This window comes from Nylanderia fulva, unplaced genomic scaffold (genome assembly GCF_048542155.1).
Source record: "Nylanderia fulva isolate GAGA-0341 unplaced genomic scaffold, ASM4854215v1 Scaffold3, whole genome shotgun sequence".
Lineage (NCBI taxonomy): Eukaryota > Metazoa > Arthropoda > Insecta > Hymenoptera > Formicidae > Nylanderia > Nylanderia fulva.
In genome coordinates this window covers 9,017,446-9,023,587 of record NW_028190368.1, presented here as the reverse complement: position 1 = coordinate 9,023,587, position 6,142 = coordinate 9,017,446, and positions in this window count along the sequence as shown.

The following is a 6,142-nucleotide window of genomic DNA, read 5'->3' as shown; positions in this document are numbered from 1 at the left end:
GAGAGGACATTTTTCCCGGGGACCTGGCCGTGGACATCCCCCCTTCTAAAAGGAATCCTTTCTGGTTGGGGGCGATTGACGGGGGGATCTTTTTCTTTGGGCCGGAGCACAGATTGAACAGAAGCGCACGAAAATCCGGAACACGTTCCCCCTCCCTCGCGTAATCTGGTCCCCCCGGGCCGGCCAGTCTTCGCCCTTTTACCTCTGCGGTGTTATGGGATCCCGAGAAAGGTCTTTGGGCCCAAGAACTGGATCCGTGGCAGCGCCATCGCCAACCTTCGAGGTAAATCCCCTCAACTTGACTAGGGGCCCCGGCCGCCTCCATCTGTGCCGTTTTCCCCCCAAACCTCACGAAACCCCGTCATGTCTCCACCGCACCGCGGGAGGCCCCCAAAATGGGGCCCCAGATTAAAAAATCTCGGGGAAAGGGGTGCGGTGTGTCACACCGCAAAAACCCCTTATCGCCCTCATCGATCAAAAATCGCGCGTTTTTTCTAAAACTCCCCATTTGTAGTTTTTTTTTTTAGTATGCCCATTTGGGGAATTGTATTTTAAAAAAAATCCTTAAGGTTGCCAGTAAAAATTTAAAAAAAAAACCACCCTAAATTTTTAAATCGCCCAAACCCTGGCAAAATTTTATTAAAAAAATTTTTTTGAAAAAACAACAACGTTTGGGGTGTTTTCCCCCCCTTTTTTAATACATCTTTTTAAAAAAAAGAAAAAAACTTCTATCAAACTCCCGACAATGTTAACGATTGTTTTGATAAAAAAAGCAAACTGAAAAATAACCCACATTTAAATAGATTTTAAATTTTTTCGCAAAATTAGTCATTGAGTATTTTAAAACATTAGGAGGGGTTTTTTTAATATTTTTTTTAAATTTCGATTTTTTTTTTTGTTTTTTTAATTAAACTAAAAAGTTCGACTTTTTTCCCTTTGTCCCCTTTCATCTCCCTATTTCTTTTTCTCCGGGGCTCTTTTCAATTTTTTATATCCCCCTTCTCTTTTTAAAAAACACTCACCTTGTTTTCCCCTTTTATGCTCTCTTCATGTTTTTTGGGGAATCCCCGAAAAAAATGGGATCTACTTACACCCCCCTTTTTCCAAAACAAAATTTTCTTTTTTTTCCCCTTTTTTTGGGCGTTCAAATTTGGGTTACTTTGTCCCAAAACATTAGCCCCTTTTCCAAAAAAACACCCAAAGTTTTTGTGTTTTTTTTGAGTTTTTTTTTTTCCCATGTATACCCCCGAGTATGGGGGGAAAAAAAAAAGTCCACGGGGGAGAGCCCCCATCCCCGGGGGTAAGGCGACTTATATCCCAAGGGTTTTCGCCGGCCCCCTGGGGATCTTTTGGGGTTTCGGGGAAAAATTAACCCCCCCCCGGGGCCCCTGCGTCCCAAAACGATCCCCCCCTCCGGGGGTTTAAAGGGCCCGGGGGGCCCCCGGGGTGCTTTCTGCCCGTCTCTGCAAATTTGCAGTACCCCGGGGAAAAAATGGGGGCAGATGTCCGGGGTTTTATTTAACTGGGGGGGTACCGGGCCAAGAGTTTAAATTTAAAAAAAAAAAAAAACCCCCAAAAAAAAAAAAAAAAAAAAACCCCCCCTGGGGGGGGTGGGGGGGGGGAAAGGGGGGAAAAAAAAACCCAAAAATGGTCCCCCCTTTTCCCCCCCCAGGGCCGGAAACCAGTACGCCTCCGAGTTTGTAGGATTTCTTCGGAAAAACCCCCCGGTTTGGGGGCAAGGCCTTCCAACGTCTACCCCGTGCAGGACTGGTGCCCGACAATACGTTTGCTCCCCGTCGACCCCGAGAGCCTCAACCCAATGCGGCTTCAAACCCCTCCCCCCCCCCCGACCCCACCTAAATTTTCCGGGGGAGGGGCAAAACCCCCCTGGGCAACCCGACCCCCCGGGGACCATCAAGACCCACGGGTTTTCTTGTGGGCCCCGGAAAACCCCCCCCCTTTTGGGGCCCACCCCCCCGGGCAGGGGGCGGCCTTTTGTTTGGGAAAACATCGGCTTTTTATCCCCCTTTTTACTTGCCCCCCCTTTCTGAAAAAAAAATCTTCCAAAACCCCCAAACCCTTTTTATCCTTTCCTTCTTTAAAAACATGCGACTCACATCCCCGGGCCTTCTTCGCCCCAAAAACACCCCCCCCACTCGGGTTTCCCCAAAACACCATTTTTGGGCCCCAAACCAAACCATGTTTTTAAAATTCCCTTTTCCCCGCTCCCCCACACCTCTCACTCTCAAAAACCCCACCTTTTACGGGAAATTTTATTAAAAACTTCCCCGCCCTTGGGGTTAGCCCGGGGTAAAGCTGGGCTCAAACCCTTCGGCACCACCCCAAAACCCTTTCTTCTTTAAAATTCTTTCCCGTCACCTTTTTTTCTGCACTTTTTCCATCTTCTGCCCCATCCATACGCCCCTTCCCCCTCCCAAATTTAAAACATCCCTTTCCCAACACCTCTCTCCCCAAAATTCCCACTTTTTTCACTAATCTTACTCACTCTACAAATTCCCCTTTTCTAAATCTTATACAACACTCCTTTCCCACGCCTCCAGGCCCCAAGGGCCCAAACCCCCAAAAGGGGCTTGCGGGGCCGCCGGGGGAAACCTTCCCCCAAAATTCAGCCCACCCCCCTCAACACCCCTCGCTGGCACCTTTTTATGGGCTCCCCGCATTTCCCAAATCTCATCACTCCTCCCAAAACCTCGCTCCATACTACACACGAATGAAAAAACTTTTTTAAAACCCCAAAAAGCTTTTTTTCCCAAAACCCCCACTCACTTCTCCAGGGCGTAAAAATTTTTTCCCCCCAACATTCAACATTTTTTTCTCAAACTCCGAAAACCCCTTTTTTTTTATTTTTTTTTCCTCACAAAAACCCCCGATATTTCACGCTCCCCGCTTTCCCCCCTCTATCTTCATCTTACTTGGGGAAAGGCCCCGTCCCGCCAACTACCTTTCACAACAATCACAATCTTTTTCCCCAGACCCCACTAAAACCCCTACTTTAACTCCCCCCTTTAACCATTCCTCCATCAGTCCCCTTTTTTTTCCCAACTCCGCTGGGCTCTGCCCTTCCCCGCCCAAACAACAAGCATGGGGGACGCAACCCTTTACTTCACTCTCACGCACCCCCACAAAATTTCATCCTCATTGGGTTTTTCCCTTAAAAGGATCCGAGGGGCCCCCGGGGGGAGCCACGTTTTCGTCTTTTCACACTGTGTCACCCCCAACCCTCATCATCCCCGCCTCCGCTAAAAAAATCTTCCATAATTAAATTTTTTTTCCATTAAACCTCCCCTAAATTTTCGATCACCCCATTTCCCCCCTCTAGGTTAAAAAACCCCTCCTTTTAAAAGCCCCACAAAAAACCCCCTAAAACATACTTTCCCCCCCGCCCCCATTACCCTCATCACTTTTTTTCCCTGCACCCCCGGGCCCCACCGTTCCCTTTAAAGAATCCGTACTGGGGGCCCACACTTTTTTCCCAACACTGGGTTCGCCGATTTTCCCCCAAACCCTCTTTTTCCGCCCCAAAACACTTTCCCCAGCACGGACAGCAGCCCAAATGGGCCTTTAAAACCCGGGGGCCCGGGACCTGGGTTTTTATGGGGGGGTTTTCAATAACCCCCACACCCCGCACCCCTTTACCCCGGGGGGGAAAAACGCTGTATTCGACTCCTAAAATTCTTTTCATCCATCCCGGGGGCCGGCACCAAATGGGCTCGCAACATTTCACACCAAAACCATCCATCCCAGGGGCCTTACCCATTTTAAAACGTTAAAGCCACACCCCCTTTGCTCCATTAAAAAGGTTTTTTCTTCCCCCCCACTTCCCCGGGCTCTATCGCCACGTTGTTTTGTCCCGGGGGGAAAAATTTTTTTTATTTGCCCCCCCCCCTTTCTTTCCTTACTGGGCCTCTACCCCCCTTTTTTTCCAACTTATCTTCCCAAAATCACCTTTCCCATGCCCCCCCTTAAATTAACCCGCCCCGGGGGGCCCCTTCCCCCTAAACCCCCCAAAAATCCCCTTCCAATTTTCCCCTTTCACTTTCGTTTTCCTCCTTATACCCCGCAAAAAAAACTTTAAAAAAATTCTTTTTCTTCCCCTCTGCTTCCTTTCCCTTTTTTTGAAAACGTGGGGGCATCGGTCCTTCCTCAGCCTTCTTCATTTTTCAAATACCCGTCCCCACACAAGTTCCCCCAGTACGGGGGTTTTTTACCCCTTCACCTCGATCATTCGCACTAGGGGGTCCTTTTCATCATTCGCCCTCCCCAGCCTGCGCATCCGTTTTGTCTTGGCGCTCGCTCACCCCTTTAACGCACTCTCTCGCTATCACACTATATCCTTCCCAGTAAAAAGTCCTTGAAACCCCCCTCTACGCTGCCCTTTTTTAAACCTACTTTCTCTTTTTTTACCACCGTATTCAAAAACTTATGGTCACTCACCCCCAGGGGGTTTTTACTTCCCCCTTCCCCGGAAAACCCCCCTTTCCCCACCCCGTTCACAAAGGGCACGATAACCCCCCCCATTGGGGGCCCCCCAAAAGAGTAAAACTCGTTTGGGGTCATTTAACAACATTCTCCCCTCGCAATCACCCCCCCTTTTTTCCCCACCAAAACCCCGTTTTCCTCTCTTGCGGCCCCCCCCCCTTTTCTTTTCCCCCAAAAAGGGGGAGACGGCTTGCTTTCCATACCTATCAGGGGGCCGCTTTTCCCGGGCCTCTCACTACTCTGTCCATTACGCCAAGTGGCTCTCCCTTTCCTACTGGAAAAAACAGGACCCAATACTTTTCCCAAAAAACCCCCTTAAAACCCCACACTCACTCCAATTTTTTCGTCCTCTCTACGCAATCACGTCAAACCAAAGGTTTTTTACCACCCCTGCCCCCCCCTTTTTTCACCGCCCCTTTCGCACAAAACACCCCCTCCTAGGGGCAAACCCACCCCTTTTTTTTCCTGTTTTTCAACGGTTTTTCAGCGGGGGTACCTCACTCGCCTTCGCGCCATCCACCCAGATCACAAAAACCGATACGTCTCGGCTTTTTTACTGCACCCCTTTTCCCCGCATTTTTCGTCATTTTTTCTCGTTTAAATCTCTCTCTAACGCTCTCACTACCCCCGGACACACTTCGGAAAAACCCCAAATGATCACTTTTTTCCCTTTCAGTTTTCCATTTTTCAAAACACATTTTTCCTTTTTACAATCTCTCTTCATGTGTCCTACACATCCACTTTTTTTGGGAACGGGTTTTTTTCCTTTTGGGGGCTTCCCGCATCATGTCCCCAAAAAAGGAACATTGTGGCACCTAAGCACACTGAAAAACTTTTCCCCCCAAAGGGGGCCCTTCCCCAAAGCACAAAAAACTCGTCCCCCATACAGAGCAATTTCTTATTGTTTTTGAAAATTTAATTCACTTTTCCCGCGGGTTTTTCATTTTTCTTCCATTCCTCACAACACCCCCCACGTTCCATAAAACTCTCTAAACCCAACTCCCCCTTTAAAAAATCCTCTAACATTTCTCTCTTTCCCACCCCCCTCGCCATACATTGGGGACACGTACAAGATGTTTTTGGGCCCTTTCCCCCTTGCGGGGCCCGCTAAAACCCTTTTGGCCCCCAAAATTTTTAAAATACCCACTCCTTTTTCTTTTCAACCCCCTCTCGCTCAGTCTAAAACGTTTTAAAACCTCCTTTCCCCAAAAATTTTTTCCCACCGCTTTCACAGGGCACTTTCAGTGATTGCTCACATTTTTATCTTTTTTCCTCCTTTTTTTTCCCCACTTGTCAACCCCGCCTTGCATAAATCCCCCCCCCCCTATTTCCGCATAACTCTTCCTTTTTTTCACTTTTTTTTCCCCTTCACTTCCTTTTACCTTTAAATCACGCTTTTTTAAAAAATTTTTCGTCACCTCCATGGGCTCTTTCCCCCTTTCCCCCGCCGTAGGCAAAACCCCCCATCGTTTCACGAAAAACACTAACCATTTTTTTTTTCCCCCGTTTTTCTCTTTTTGCAAATTTTTTCACATCTTTCCTCATTTTCCCACAATGCCCCCTATTTTTCCCCTCCACTCTTTAAAAATTTTGTTGTCTCCAAAACGGGAATTTAGGGGGGTCTCGCCCCAATTACTCTCAT